The sequence below is a fragment of the Leptopilina heterotoma genome, unplaced genomic scaffold (assembly GCF_015476425.1).
Source record: "Leptopilina heterotoma isolate Lh14 unplaced genomic scaffold, ASM1547642v1 Lhet_54, whole genome shotgun sequence".
NCBI classification, from domain to species: domain Eukaryota; kingdom Metazoa; phylum Arthropoda; class Insecta; order Hymenoptera; family Figitidae; genus Leptopilina; species Leptopilina heterotoma.
The window spans coordinates 4,657,222-4,674,141 of record NW_025111118.1 but is presented as its reverse complement, the minus strand read 5'-3'; the positions used below and the strand labels follow the sequence as shown (position 1 = coordinate 4,674,141).

The 16,920-nt window shown below is 23.4% G+C and overlaps 1 protein-coding gene and 1 long non-coding RNA gene across 2 annotated transcripts in view; one reads left to right on the top strand and one right to left on the bottom strand.

The window, feature by feature from the left end:
* The window catches only part of LOC122508447, a 72,206-nt gene extending 55,375 nt beyond the window's left edge, over positions 1–16,831 (top strand). Inside the window, exon 7 of the long non-coding RNA XR_006302233.1 lies at positions 16,744–16,831. This is a non-coding gene — a long non-coding RNA (uncharacterized LOC122508447). The remainder of the gene's footprint in view (positions 1–16,743) is intronic.
* The window catches only part of LOC122508444 (dipeptidase 1-like), a 238,973-nt gene that overhangs the window by 65,660 nt on the left and 156,393 nt on the right, over positions 1–16,920 (bottom strand). The gene's annotated exons all lie outside the window — the stretch shown is intronic.

Here is a 16,920-nt window from a genome sequence, read left to right as displayed (position 1 = left end):
TGCCCTTTTATCATAATCGATTTTGAAATTATTTAAAAAAAGCACCAAGACCAATTTCCTTTTTACAGAAACAAATATTCTTTATTTTAGAGATTAATTCTAAAAAGTTGCCAAGCACAAAACTCCTTTTTTTCGGAAAAAATCCTTTTTAAAAAAATAATATTAGGACAATTTTCGAAAAATGCCATTTTGTCACGATTGACCATAAGATTATTAAAAATAAACTTCAAGGCCATTTTCTTTTTTCCAAAAACAAGTAATTTACTGATTCACAGATAAATTCTAAACAGTTTCTAAGCATTTAATGCTTTCGGAAAAAAGTCCTTTTTAGAAAATATTATAAGGGCAATTAAAAAAAAAAATAAAGAAATAAAATAAAATAAATAAATAAAGAAAAAGTCCTTTTTGAAAAATAATATAAGTCGTGATCGACTTTGAAATTATTAAAAAAAAGCGTCAAGACCATTTTCTTTTTTTCAAAAATAAATATTCTCTATTTCAGAGATGAATTCTAGAAAAAGTTTCCAAGCACGAAACTGTTTCGGAAAAAAGTCTTTTTTCAAAAAAAAAAAAAAATAATATTAATATTAAATTGATCTATCTTGTTTGATATATTATTGATTTGCTTGAAAATTGAGAAAAGGAAAGAAATGTTATTCAGAAAAATAATGAATTTAATAAGGAATTATTGAAGGGTAGACGAAGCAGTCGAAGGAAAATTGTGCAAGATTAACTTTCATTCTGTCAGGAGATTTACTTTTGGATCTGATATTTATTGGTTAGAGTTTTGTACGTCAGATAAAAGTCGACAGAACTTGAACGATATTGTTTAAGGGACAATGGCTCGAACGAGTGATGTGTGAAATATAGTAGAGTTGTTACGTGCTCAGTCAGACGTATAGTTGTCCATTCTTTCATTCGATGCAATTTCTCCCACTTTGTACGTTTCTTTTTTTTTTAATTTTTCCTCCAAAAAAATGAAAAACCTTCCAATTTTTTTGTAATTGTATATCATTTTTTTTTGCAATTTTCATAGAATGGAAAATTAAATGTACAAATTCGTTATAATAATTATATATGCAATTTATTTCGTTACTTTTCGAACAACATATTTATAACAAAGTAAATATTAATTTCTTTTTTTTTTTAATAATTGAATTAATAATAAATTAGTAATAAATTAATAATGAAATGAGAATGAAATAATTTTTGTATATTTTGTATTATTCTGAATATATGGAAAATTCGCAAACGAGTTGATATTTGCGGGTATGGAAATATTTTAATTCATAATATTAATAATAAAGTGACAATAAATTAATAGTAGAATAATTTTTGTTAATTTTGGAAATTAAAAATTTGTAATTTTGTGTTGAGAATAATTTAATTAATAATGAATTGATAATAAAATAATTTTTGATTATTTTGAAAATGGAAAATTTGCTTTGAATCAATTTATGCGCTTGTGTATGGGAATTTAATTATGCATATAATCGAAAGAACATTTCGCTAGTTTAATATTTGACTAACTGCTCTGAATGTTAAAGTTTGAAGGATTTAACCTTTCATCAAGCCAAGCGAGATCATGTAATAGCAAAAAGTTTTTCCTAAAACTTTATTGGCCTCGTTAGTAGAAGTGGAAGTGTTGCTCTAAAGTACTTCACTGACAAAACTTGGCCAAAAGCGGGCAGAATATTCTAGTGGAAATTTCTCGACAGAGACGTTCTCTTTTTGGTTCAAGTAAATATTTAGAGGAGAACAAAAAAAAATTTGTTTTCCAAAGTTGCTTTCGGATTATTTATATAAGTAATTTTGTCAGAATAAATTATACTCAATTGTAGAATATACAATGTGATATATAAGAAAATTAATTAATTATTAATTATTGATACTTTATTTTCTAACTATTACCAATCATTAATTATTCCTAATTAATGATTTTTAATTAATGATTTCTAATTATTAATTATAAAAAGTGAATGAATGAAGGAACATTCAAATTATTATAGTTAATAGTTAATTATTACGAATTATTAATTATCACAAATTGTTAATTATTACTAATTATTAATTACCTATCACTAATTGTTAATTTAGTGTAATTTAGTAAATTTTCCCTTTTGAAATCGTGTCATTATTTTATTTTCATCATCTTTTATTCTTGAAATTTGGGCAATAGATAATTTTCTATTGTCACCTGACAGGAATTATTGTCTCAATTGATACATAAAGATATGCACACAACACAGTGGAAGACAAATCTGTGTTGATGGAATTTATCAATTCGTGAATTTCAGTTAATTAATCTCTGAATCGGCAGGTTGAATAGCATATCCCCGAGGAGCAAATTTACATCGAATTTATTGCTCTAGGCAGAATGCTAAACTGTTTCTGAATTTATGCATTTATAAGGATTTCCTAAACATTCGAATACAGAAAATTAGCACAATGTTTGTCCAACTATATATATGTGTGCATATGTATTATTCGATAAATAATAATTTATATATCAGTAAACTGATAGCATTGAATACTTACAAGGAACATAATGCTAATTTTGATACAGCTAATAATAATGATAACAATAATAATAATAATAGAAATAATAGAAATAATGCAAATAATAATACAAATATAACTGAAATAATAATTATAATAATAATTGGAATAATAAAAATAATTTAGAAAATATAAATTTTTAATGAATTTAAATATAAATTTTTTAAGAAAAACTGATTACATAATTTTAATTATGTTCAAAAAATAAAACAAAAAATTCTTCTCCAAAATTCATTTATTTTCAAACAATCTAAAAAAATTCTATTATTTAAAATAATTTTTACAAAATCTTTTACAAGATTTAGTTAATAAAATTGCAATTTTAATAAAATTTTCCTATACAATTCAATTATTTTCAGTACAATTCTTCTTAAGAATTCAATTATTTTCAATACAATTCTTCTCAAGAATTCAATTATTTAAAAAAATTGGATTGAAATTTTTCGCAAGAAATCAATTATTTACATTAAATAAAAAATTGTTCTCGATAATTAAATTATTTTCAAAAATTTTGATAAAATGCTTTATAAACTTTGAAAAACTATAATAAAATTAATCATAGAATACATTTTCGTAAAATATAACATTCTTTCTAGGAATACAATTATTGTCAAAAATGTTTGTAAAAATCTTGGAAACCAGATAATTATTTTCGTAAAAAATAAAATTTTTCTAAACAATTCAATTTATTTAAGAAATTTTAATAAAATTCTTCCCAAGCATTCAATTCTTTTCAAAAATAAACATTTTCACAGAAATTCATTTATTTAAAAAAAAAGTTAATAAATTTCTTCGTAAGATTTCAATTATTTTCAAAAATAGCAAAACTTATCTCAGAAGTTCAATTATTTTTTATAGAATTTTAAATAAAATTATATAAAACCTGCAAATGTCAGGGAATTTTGATCGGAATCCTGGAAAATTATTGTTTTCTAAAGTTATTGTGCTTATTCTTGAAATTTAATTTTACTTAAATATTTTAAAATTAATTCAATTTTAAAAGAGTTGTGTTTACAATTTTCATAAATAGGTGAACTTTAAAAGGTTTTAATTTGAAATTTTAGAAAATTTCAATTTTAAATAAATCAATTAAATACTCAAAATTTCACAGGAATTCTATTGTTTACAAATTTTTCTTATAAATTTCTTCGCAATAATTCAATTATTTTCATGAAAAATAATATTTTTTACCAGGAATTCAATTATTTTCATATATAGGTTCTCAATTAATAATTATTTTCATAAATAATAAAAATCATCGCAGAATTTCAATTATTTTTAATACAATTTTAATGGAATTTCTCGAAAAATGTAATTATTCTTAAAAATTTTATTATAATTCATCAAAAAAAAATTCAATTATTGTAAAAAGCCTTCCTATAATTTATATATTATTTTCAAAAATTTTTAATGAAATTCTTTTTAACAATTCAATTTTTTTCAAAATAGTTTTAATAAAATTCTTTGTAGAATTAAATTAATTTCAATAATTTATCAAAATTGAATTATTTTTAATATCTACGTATTTCAATAAAATTTCACAAAAGAATTCAATTATTTAAAAAGCAATATATCATTAGAATTCGTCTCAAGAATTCAATTATTTTCAAAAGTAATAAAATTCTTCACTGAAATTCAATTATGGTCAAAAGTTTAAAAAAATTCTCGTCAAAATTTCAATTATCTTTATAAATAATAAAATTATTCTTCAAAACTCAATTATTTTCAAAAAATTTAATAAAATTCTTGGCAAAATTTCAATTATTTCCAAAAACTTTTCTCAATTCAATCAAATTTTTTTTACAGAGATTCAATTATTTTTAATGCAATTTTAATCTAATTTCTCGAAAATGGAAATTATTCTTAAAAATTTTATTAAAATTCGTCAAAAGAATTTTAATTATTTAAAAATTTGTTGATAAAATTCTTTATGAGAGTTCAATTTTAAGAAACATTCAATTATTCAATAAATTATTTATTTTTCTATTTAAATAATTGAATTCTCGTAGAATTTTCTAATAAAAATTGATTTAAATATGAATTTCAGTTAAAATTTTAGATAATAATTGAATATTAAACTCTAAATTTTAATTAGTAAAAATGTTTTCTAATTTGAATTAGTGACTGACTTCTTGCTTTTGAATTATCAAATTTTACCAATAAATAGTCGTTTCTACTAATTTAATAGTAAAATTTACTAATTCAAAAGCAAAAATTCAGTCACTAATTCCAAAATAGTGAACATTTTTACTAATTCAAATTTAAAGAGAAAGTATTATAGCGTGAATTTTTAGAAATAATTGAATTTTGAAAAGGTTTCGAATTATAATCTATGAAAGTTCGAATTTTTCATACTTGTAACTGAAAATTGTGTAGATTCAATTTTTTAAAGGTTAATGCAACTTTTTTGAAATTATTTGAAGTTTTTATTTTCTAATATATATATTTAATTGAAGAATTTCCGAATAATCGATGAAATTTCGTAAAATTGAATTGTAAACAAAAGGATTTGAAAATTTTCAAAGAAATTTTTCAAAAATTATTAAAAATGAATGAATAATTAATTTAAAGAAAAATTTTAGTTAAAAATTCTAGAAAATAATTGAATTGAAATGAGAATAATTTTTATAAAGTTATAGTAACAATATTCTTATAAAATATAAAATAATGATTTTATCAGTCTGTCATCTTTAGGGGAAGTGCGCCGGTTGTGGGCACCCTCCGGTTGTGGGCACCCCTACGTAAACTTCGACGGCAAGCAGACTTTACTGAACTAAGTATTGCAAGTCGTAATCGTTGACAATACGGACTTTTCGTATTGATAACGAAACAAATATATGCATTTGTGTAATAGCTGTGAGCATAATAAAGAAAATTTGCATTAAATAAATAAAAAAGTAATTTTGTATTGTTTTCGAAGAGCAACATATGGGTGTAGATACGTTCAGAAAAAAAGGGTTTAATTTTTTTTTTGCAGTGTTGTCATTATATTTTGTGATTTACCTTCGTGTTTAACCAAAATCCTGCATCACAAAATGTGTTGGTCTTTTTAAAAATTGACTGTCATTCCCGGTTGTGGGCACCTTTATGTTAAGGAGGCTCTACCATCTGACAATGATGAGGACTACTGTCTCATCTATCTAAACTTTCTGCCAAGGAAAGTGACAGCCGCAAACTCCATTAAATGCGATGAATATAGTCGTTCAGTGCATTCGAAGTGCGTTATGTTATGCGTACTAGCTACTTCACATGCAAGCATTATGCTTTTGTTAGCGATGAGCATAGTGTGAAAACGTGTCATCATTTTTGTTCTTTATCCCGGCAAATTCTCTTAAAATAAAGAAACTTTCATTTCTTCTTTATTTGTGTTGGTTTCCTTTAATATTTTTCCATTTTTAGCGGATTTTTCAAGGGTGCCCACAACCGGGTACAAAATTTTTTTTGTCAAAAAATTCCCATTTCACTAAATTTCTAATAAAACTTTTTTATTTAAAGGAATCAATTTACTTCCTTCACTGACAGTCACCTTAGACCTCTAGCTTTAAATTCGTACACATATATTTGTATAATATGCACATGGAAAAATGTTATGAGGCAAAAACAAAAAGGTGCCCACAACCGGAACACTTCCCTTAATTATTATTATAAAACAAGAAGATATCAATCACTCCGAGTCTTCGACTCGGAGTAATCGATATTTTCTTGTTTTATAACAATTTTTTGAAAATTGTTTAATTTCAAAAAGGTATGAATTTGAATCTTTTGAAGAATTTTAATTCCTATCGAAAAATAATAATTAAATATTTATTTAAAAAGAAGCTGTAGAACATTTTTCTGAGTAATAATTTTTAATCTGATTGTTTATCATTCACTAATTTATTTTTATGAAAAATTATTAAATTTTCAAAGTAATTTTTTCTTGAGAAGTTTTTAGGCTTAGCTATATTATAATTATAATAGTGTTACAATTATAGTAAATCAAACTATATACATATATTTATACAAAGTAGTCCAGTTTATGTCGATTGAAATTGGCTCAACATGAAATTCAATTAATCATCAGCACGTCTAAGATAATTCCCTAAAGTTACGTTACATATTAACAGAAATGTATATATGTGTACCATATATGGATTTTCACAGAAACGTATGCATTTCTGTTATACACAATATATGTAAATTATGAATTTAATGCCACATTGGTAATGTGAAATGTTGATAATTATTTCGCAGACAAGATTTCAAGTGAAGATGGTAGAATAACATTGGAATATATGCCGTAGTAGACAGAGTGTTGTACATCAGGGAATGCTGCTTACAGGGTTCGAAATATCCGATCTTGTACGTTTATATATATACAGATGTATATAGGTACGTGCGATACGTGTTACACGATGGGGAACTTTCCCCTTTTCCCCCTTTCGTCTCTTATGTACAAGTGCGACGTAACCTCTTTCCACGTCAGATCTGTCTTACGTGCTAGGAATCTCAAGATCGAATGCTCGATATAACATTGCTTCATCTGCAGGGGTCCTTGTTCCGGAGAAAAAGAGGATTATTTTTTCTTCAATTTTTTTTCCCTCCCTTATTTTTTTTTTTTATTGGAAAAAAGAGCGTAAGGTCGAATAACAATATGACTGACGTGTAGAGAATACGACGTGTCTTGTCGTGTATATATTATGTATATGGAGTTGGTATTGTTTTTCTATTTTCACAATGATGTTTTTTGATTCTTTTTTAAATAGTGTCGAGAGAGAGAGAGAGAGTCTTAGGCTGTAGCTAAAAAAGTTACTTGGAAGCTTTTTTCTTTAGGTGCTGGAGATGAGAGAAAATTTTTTTATTGGGATTTACACTATTTTTGTACTGTACTGAGAAAAATTTTATTTGAATTAAGTATAATTTATTTGTGTTAAATAAAAGTATATTTGTCTCGAGTCTACTAAATTATTTAAAAAATAAAGTAAAAGTTAAATAAGCTCCGAGTAAAATTAAATTTAAAATTTTAAATTTTTAAAAGTTAAATAAGCTCCGAGTAAAATTAAATTTTACTCGAAGCTTATTTAACTTTTTGTAACCGATTTGAAATAAACTTTTTTCTCTACAAAATTACTAATAATTTAATGTTATCGAAACTGACTAGAAAGATTACAAAATTCCCCTATTTGAATTTTTGAGGTTAATTAAAATTTAATGCGATACAAAATGCTTTCAATTGTTATTAATTTTTCGTTCTTTAGTTCAATGACACTTGGTGGTGAAATCTATTTTCACTCCAATTGTGAAATTAATTTGCCAATAATCGCTTAATAAGTTATTTTCATTCTCATCCTGCATATATATGGAAATATCTAAAGTATCGTTTTAATTTAATCCATCCTTAATTTATAATACTCGAAATAAAATTAATTGAATCGTATTTTTTCTTTTTCTTTTTTTTTGCAAAAAGTGAACACAAGTGTTTTGAATTATTATACTTTGCTTTCGGCACACTTAAGATTTAGCTTTATGATAAATTTTTTTTAAATTTTCTTTAATTAAAAACTGAAGTCTCGTTTTATTTTCGAGATATAAAAAAGAGGAAACTCGTTCTCTCAGAATTATTATTTTCTTTTTTAATATATAAAGTGGAAAATTGACGCAATGAAAAAATTCATAACTATTCTTTTTTTTTTTTTTTGACCGCATATCTTGATCTTAGTGTGTAAATATTCAATTTCGAGGCAAGTGGAGGTTTGGATGAATAGAGTTATAAAGGCAGATGGAAATATGGAAAAAGAAGAAAGAATGACACAAGGGGGTGTGGGGGGTGGTAAAAGTGTGAAAAGTTGACCGTGGAGAGAGAAACTTTGAGCAGTGAATGATGAGGAAAGAAGCGAGGCGATAAAGTGGCACGTCATGACTCAAGCAAAAACTACTTATGTTAATGAGCCTGAGTTCCGTATTTATATATATATATATTGTTCCACAAAACTTTGTCTCTTTGAAATAATTATTAGAAGACGGGGGAAAATATTTTAACCGCACTCGTAAAATTTTAATTTAATCCACTCTTTCTTTTTTAATTTTAATTTTAATTTTTTATTTTTGAGACTATAATTATAATTTGAGAATATGATTATAAATTATAATTTCATTGGGTTTTTTTAATTTTTGAAATTTAGGTTCTTATTTTTTTAATTAGTTTTTTTAAATAGGTTTATTTTTTTAGTTAGGTTTTAATTTTTCTAATTAGCTTTTTTTTTAAAATTTTTTTAATTGAGTTTCTGTATAGAGGAAAAATAATGTTATGTTAAAAAATGTGTAAAACTTTAATTGACTGTGAGAAAATTTTCTGATAAAAGGAAAAAGTTTTATTAAAGGAAAAAATTACTTTTTATTAATAAACAAAAAAAGAAGAAAGAGGAGGAGAGTAACTTTATACTCTTTTTTTCGGGAGAGGCTCTTTTGCTGTTCATAAAGCAGCTAAATTTTTATAGTGTCGATCCTTCAGATTTTTAATCTCCGGTCTCTAAAAGTCTCGTCGACATTTATTAAAATTTTTATATTTAAATCAAGAAATATTAAATTTAAAACTCTAGCACCTTTAGAAAATATAATGAAATGTGATAAAGTCTTTTAAGAATATGAAATTATTTCATTGTGAATTTAAGTGAGGGGAGTTTTTTTTCTGTATTTTTTTTTTATTTAATTTCAATTATTGTTTATTGAAATTTTATCGTTTGCAATTTAAATTTAAATTTTATTTTTTGTTATGATAATAATATTATTGTAATAATTATTTATCAATTGGTAAAATTAATATTATTACCATAGTTAAAATATATTTTTATTCAGAAAAAAAGTCTTAATTTTATGATAAATAAAAAATAGTAAAAAAAATTTTTTATTTTGAGAATTTTATTTTCTAATTTGAAACTTGAAACATTTATTGATCAATCTACTCTCTCTTTTTTTCTGAAGGGAAAATAATGTATCTTTTCTTATGAGACTTTCTGAAGTGCTTTTAAATATTTTTCATCATTTTTTTTCGATTACTGGAGGGTTATCGAACCTTTAATGAAACGTCGAGTGCCTCATTTTTGGCACGGTGTAGTAACACGTTTGCCCACCTACTGGAGAAAATTGCTTTCCAGAGAAACTGCGTTCTACAAAGTTTCTTGAGTCGTGACGAGGATGAAAAGAGGATGAATTCGCGGGCCGAAAGTTTAAAAAGAGGAAACGAGATATGGCTTTTCTCGTGAAGCGATTTTTTTTCTCATTCGCCCAAAAAAAAAAAAAAAAAAATATCCTGCAAGATGTGCGGTGATAACTTTATAAAAAGGATAAACTTTTAACATTCTTATTAGACACAGAGAGGAAAATTTACAATGTTATTTGGCGAAACTTTTTTTCCTTCTCTTTTTGTCTTCTTCTCTTTTTTATTCATTGTCAGTTTCTATGATTTTTGAACGGAAATTATTTTTTATTGACTTCGATTCATTTCTTCGAAGTAATTTGATAATTATTGGGAATAAAAGACTTTGGGGAAAATAAAAAAACGAAGTATCTTTAAATAATAATTGTTGCGAATTTTTAATAGTAAAAATATTGAGTGGAAAAAAATTTCAATTAGGAAAAATATTGGACAGTAAAAATACTAAATAGTAAAAATTTTGACTAGTAATAATATTGAATAGTAAAAATATTCATTTGTAAAAATATCGAACAGGAAAAATGTCGAATAGTAAAAATATTTAATAGTAAAAAAAATTAAATAGTAAAATATTGACTAGTTAATTTACTAGTAAAAATATTCAATAGTAAGAAAATTAAATTGTAAAAATATTGACTAGTAATAATATTTACTAGTAAAAATATTCAATGTAAAAAAATTAAATAGTAAAAATATTGACTAGTAATAATATTTACTAGTAAAAATATTGAGTAGTAAAAAAAATTAAATAGTAAAATATTGTCTAGTAATGATATTTATTAGTAAAAAAATATTCAATAGTAAAAATATTAAATAATAAAATAAAATAGTAAAAAAAAAATAAATAGTAAAAATATTGACTTGTAATAATATTGATTTGTAAGAAAATTCAATAGTAAAAATATCGAATAGTAAAATAGAATAGTAAAAGAAATAAATAAAAAAATAGTGAATAGTAAAAATATTAAATAGTTAAAATATTGGTTAGTAAAAATATTTGCTAGTGAAAATATTAAATAGTATAATGTAAATAGTAAAAATATCGAATATTCAAAATATTGAACATTAAAATTTTCCAAGAGACAAAAAATTAGAAAACGATTAGATACTTTTAAAATTTTCCTGAATTGAAAATTTACTATTTCTGTAAAAAATAAGGGAAGAGATGAAGAATTTCTAAAGTTTAATTTCTTTCCCATTTTTTTTTTTTTTTTTTTTTGAAAGAGATTTACTCTGCAGTGAATTTGTGTTCTGACATTCTTTATTTTTCTAGTTAGTTATATGGGTCGCTGTAATGCTGAGCCCTGCAGCAGTATTTTTCCAATATCCTAATAGGATGACCGGATAAAATAAAATCAAAAATCAGAAAATTGTTCCCTGCATTGGTCTCATTTCTATTATTTTTGTAGTTTATTTTCTGAATAGTTTTCCTCTCTATACAGAATCGTATTCAATGTAAAGATGGAAAACAATTTTTAAATAAGTAATTAAAAATAGAAAAAAATTAAATTCTATTGAAATATAAAGAATCGTTTATAATAATTTTATGTGAAAAATTTAATTTTTTTCTATTTTTAATTAAAATTATATTGTAATATTTTTAATATTTATAATTAAAATCAAGTTATCAAGAGATGAGTGTAATTAAATTGTTTATTGAATTTTTTTTTAATTATAAACAATCTTTTAGTATTTTTGTATTGATTTTTTTATGAATAGAATACGAAAAGTAATGTTCGTAATTAATAATTGAGAAAAGGAATATTTCTTTTGCTATTCTATTATAGAAAATGAAAAACCATGTCATAAATAAAAGAGGGAGGAAAATTAATTTGAAAAATTGGAGAGACTTGCTAATGCTCAAGTGACTCCCGAGTGAAATAGCCTGCACTTTAAGTCGATCTTTACGACTTCCGGTCAAAGCCAATTTGTATGATTGAGTAAAGAGAATTTCTTAGTAGCTTCGAAATCTTGCTCGTTTTTAATATTTTATGTCCTCCATACAATAGTGGGACGTCTCTTTATTGTGAAAAGAGAAATTTCAAATTTTAAATCTGATTGTTGAATACATATATGAGGAATTTAAATAAATTTCACATTTCTTAATATATTAAAAATTATAAAATTTAAATTTAACAGAGTTAAAATTTAATTAAATTTATTTAATAAAAATGATCAAAAAATACAGTTTAAAATATTTAGTTTTAATTAGAATGGAAATAATAGTTAATATTAAAAATATTAAAGTTATTATTATAAGTTATTATTATTTAAAATATTAAAGTGAAATTTATTCGTGAAGTGATATAAATATATAGTGGAGAGTAGAGAGAATTTTTCTAATGGAGGAAATGGTAGTGGAGAGATTTTCTTTTAAATAAGGAAAAGGTAAGGGAATCCTAAGAAATAGATTAAGGTCAGAGTTAAGTTTTCCAAGGAAAAAGAAGGGAGACAGAAAACTAATTTTCTCTAAATCGAAAGCCGGAAATTTGTCGGGATGGTATCGTGTGTCTAAAGGCGAACACACTCGCACAATTTCCAATACCTGTTCAGGTAATTCTGTTAGAAAGCCACCTGCGTCTATAAATCTCACGGTAGTCTTAGATATCCTCGTGTATTTGCTCGGATAACGACAAACCAAAAAACAAGAGTATAGTCAAAGATCAGTTTAAAGGAAAAAGAGAAAAAAATGTTTTTTAGAAATACTCTCGAGTATTGACTTTTTTCCTGGGGATTCACGATTGGGTTTTTTTTTTAGGAAAAATAGTACTTCTCAATTTTTCTATGCGATTGAAATAAAAATGTAGTCGATTGTATTGTTTTTTTTATGAGAAGTTGTTTTTTTTTCAAACAATTTTTAATATTTACAGAAAAATGTTTTATTTATTAGCTATTGGTTTATTGGATACGGTTAAAATAATATTCACGTTTAAATTTAAATTGAATATTTAATTACTTACCTCTGGTATTTAGTTATCGTTTATTCAATATTTCCGGAAACAGTTCTTTTAAATATATCTATTACTAAAAATTACCTGTATTTTTTTTATTACTTACTATAAATAAATTTTTCTTTACTGAAAATATTATTGTAATTTTCTTTACTATAAATAAAATTTTATTTATTCATAACATTAATTTATTAATATAAATAAAATTTTATTTATTCAAAACAACATTTTATTAATATAAATACAATTTTATTTACAATAAATAAATTTTTATTTACTACAAATGAATGTTCATTTACTATAAATAAAAATTGATTTAATGTAAATAAAAGTTTATGAACTACAAATAAAAATTTATTTACGATAAACAAAATTTTATTCACCACTAATATTAATTTAATTTTAAAAATTCCATAAATTAAAAATATGAAAAAATTTTAATGGTAAAAATATTTTTTCCTAACATAGCGTAAAGATTAATTTGCGTTTCAATTGCGAGGAGAAAAATATTTAATTTTATCATGCAGCAAACTAACTGGAATTTTACATTTACAAGCAAAACTCATTTTGAATTGTGTGTTGAAAAATAAACAGCATAGTTAAATAAGTGTAAAATCCAACATCAGTTGCTCGTGAATTCGGTTCAGAGCGTGTACATTAAAAGCATGTAGCGAAAATTCTCGTAAATAAGTAATTACAATGGTGTTTTATTTTTTCGAGAAGCAAATATAAAAAATAAATAAAAGAAAACAGAAATTTTTTTAAGCTACAATTATTCAATAACATTATTGTAAAGTAGCAACTTTTTAGGACTTAACTAGGTTAACTTTTTAGGATAAAATTAGCAATATAAAAAATAATAGAATTTAAAAATTTGTAATTCAAATTTTTATTGAGAAAACTAAAAAAATCCAATTTTGGAATAATTAGAAATAATTGCAGAAATTCAATTATTTTCAAGAGTGATAAAATTCTTCTTATAAAATTCAATTATCTTTATAAATAACAAAATTCTTCCCTAAAGTTCAATTATTTTCAAATCAATTTTATATAAATAATTCATTTAATATTTTTTTTTTGAGAGAATTTCCACTAATTTTAATTCGCTAATTTTGAAAAAAATTTTGAAAAAATCAATTATTTAACAAAATTTTATGCAATTTATTTTTCACATTAATTCAATTACTTTCACTAATAATAAAATTTTTCATGAAGTCAATTTTTTTAAAAAATGTTTGATTGAATTCTAAGCATGAATTTAATTATTTTCATAAATAATAAAACTTATCGATGAACTTCAATTATTTTTATTACTATTTTAAATTAATAATAAAAAAATTCAGTTATTTTTACAAATAAAGTTTTCCACCAGAATTCAATTATTTAAACTAATAAAATTTTCATAATATTTATTATATTTCGAAAAAATTAATTATTTAAAACAATGTTTGTAAAATTCTTATGAAGAATTCAATTACTTTCAAAAATAATAAAAATTTTTACAGACATTCAATTCTTTTTAAACATTTTAATAAACTTTTCTGCAATAATTCAATTATTTTTAAAAATAATAAAATTTTTCTCTGTAATTCAATTATTTTGGAGAATTATAATAAAATTCCTAGCAACTATTCAATTATTTTCATAAATAATAAAATGTTTTTTAGGAATTCAATTATTTTCAAAAAAAAAAAATTAATAAAATACCACACAAACATTCAATTATTGCAAAATTTTTTAAAACAATTCTTTGTAAAATTTAATTACCTTTAAAAACTTTTCGCAATTCAATGATTTGCAATATCTACTATTTTCATAAAATTTTCAAACAGAATTCAATTATTTAAAAAATGGTTTGTAAAAATTTTCGTAAGAATTCAATTCTTTTCATGAATAATAAAACTTTTCATCAATTCAATTATTTAAATTAGAATTTACTTAAAATTATTCGAAAAAAATGAATCGTTTAAAATTTTTTATAAAATTCTTGGCAAGAAATAAATTCTTTCATGAATAATAAAATTCGTAGCAGGAATTCAATTTATTAGCAGAATAAGAAAAAAGTAAATAATTTTGATGAAAATTAGGAGAAAGTCAGGTAAATAAAAAATATGGAATGGAATTTTTGTCAATTTTGTGAAGTGAATAAAACGAGTTTTTTTTGGGTTTTTTTTGACATTAAAAAAATGACAATAACCCACAAAAATTAATTTTCAAAACAAACAAATGAATGCAGATAATTTGCTAACGGAAAGGAAACTTACGATTATTACAAAGTATTTTAAATTACAAAAGAAATTAAAGTACCTGGAAAAATTTTTTTCGTTGACTATTTAGTAAATATTTTAACTAGAAAAAAATGAAAGTAGAATAGAAATTTTTTATGGAAATTATTTACAAAAATTATGGTAATTTTTTTTTCGTTAAAGAATTAACTTTCGACAAATAAAGAAATATTTATGTCCAAATAAAAATGCGATAAATAAATAAAATGTAAATTATATTTTCCTTTTTAAATATTAAATATTTGTAAATAGTTGTTGATTATTTGACTAATTTAATAATTAACTGAGTAATTAAATCGAAACTTGACATTTAAGTAACGTATACACAGTGGCACACAGAGAGAGAACTGCAAGTTACAGAGAGGGTCGAAATTGTCAGACAATACAATCTGAAACTTTGGCCAAGTCGTAGTAATAAGTACGCAAGTGGGTTATGTTACTTGCGTGATTCCACAATGTTTGCATTATGTATAATAAATTTTCTATTACACGACGGTTTTTGAAGACAGGAATGGTTAAGGATAGAGTGAGAGAGAGAGAGAGAGAGAGAGAGAGTGGGAGAAGTGTGAATCCTATCGAGAAACCACCAGAATAGTTGGGTTTAACTTTACCACAAGTTCATATAATTTATTTCTCTCGCGACTAGCAGTTGTGCTTGTGAAAACATTTGTGGAGTGAGAACTGGGAATTCTGTATGAAACGAGTAATTTAACAACATCCATAATTTTAACGAGAAAATTTGTTTGTCACCTTCTCTTTTTTTTTCGTTCTCTGATTTACACGTAATAATTAAAATTTATGTTTATAAAAATTTTCAAATTTATGTTTATCAATTTTTAACATTTCTAGAATTTATACATTAAACTAAATAAAATTTTTAAGTTCAGTTGGAAAAGTTCTGTATAACAAAAATTTATGTGATTCAAATAATAATCAATTACTTGACTATTATCAATTAAATATTTAATAAAATAAATGTTAAAAAGAATAAAAAATTCAGACAATAAAATAAAAAATAGTAAGAATTAATACTAATTAGGATTAGTTAAATTTAATTTAATACATTTCATTAAACAGTAAAAAATAAATAAGAGTTCTAAATTAATTAACGAGTAAATTTTTGGCATTTTTATTTAAAAAAAGCTTTTAAAATCTGGAGAAACATTTTTTTTTTTTATTTTTGAGAACATATTTGGAGAAGTTTTAAAAAGCTCGCCTTTTAGCTACTCCACTACAGCTGGAAATCGATTTTCGTTTTAACTATTTGCAGATTTAATTCATATCGGAATGCATTTCGATATTTAGAGGACACTTTTTATTAAAAAAAAAAGGAAAAAAAAGTCAGTGATATTTGAGAAGCCTTTAATGCGATTAAGTTCTCGAACTGCATCGGGATTACGTTAAGTTTGAAAACTCATCCGAGAGGATTGATTTCCAATACAGGGGATTACATTTTGAAAGTTAATACGTTAATGACTAAAATTAATTTTGATTCATTGGTTGATCGCGTTTCAAATTTTGATAGTCATACGAATGAATATTATGTAAATGCAAATTTTAAAACAGTTTTTCATAATTTAGTTTATTTTTAAAGCAATTGGAATTTTTTTTGTTTTTGGTAATTTCTAAATAGCAAATTTTAGTTTGTTAATTTTTTTTGCAAGTATAATAAGCTAAAACAGTAAGTAATGTTTACAGATTTAAATATTATTCTTTAATTTAATTTTTCTAAGAACACTTTTTTTCTGCTTTTCAGTTAACGATTTGACGCAAAAGTTCAATCAACAGGACAAGGATTTTCGCAGGAGTGGCTTGAAAGGAGTTCCGCATCGTCTCAACGCGAGAATTCATCGACCGGTAAGTCAAAGAAAAAAGAAACATTTTTTTAAATCCTACTCTGTTTGACATAGTCTTAACATTTATTTCTCGCTTT